A 258-nucleotide genomic window follows, 5' to 3' on the forward strand; every position below is an offset into this window, starting at 1 on the left:
GTGGGACACCGGGCCGCTGGAAGCCCCGGGAAAGGACAGCCGGTGTCACCCCCCAAACGCTGCCCGCAGCGAGGGCTGAGGCCCGACAGCACTTGTGGCACCAGTGGGAGACCCCCAGGTGCCCCGTGGGTGCAAGGTTTGGCCACACAGAGCCCAGGAGAGCCTGAGGGAAGCCCCTGCTCAGCCCTGGAGTTTTTGGGGTGTCACCCCCGCCCAAAATATAACTCACACCCCTTCGCAGGGGGGGAAAGTGAGGCA

The sequence above is a fragment of the Corvus brachyrhynchos genome, unplaced genomic scaffold, assembly GCF_000691975.1.
Source record: "Corvus brachyrhynchos isolate BGI_N302 unplaced genomic scaffold, ASM69197v1 scaffold65, whole genome shotgun sequence".
Taxonomy (NCBI): domain Eukaryota; kingdom Metazoa; phylum Chordata; class Aves; order Passeriformes; family Corvidae; genus Corvus; species Corvus brachyrhynchos.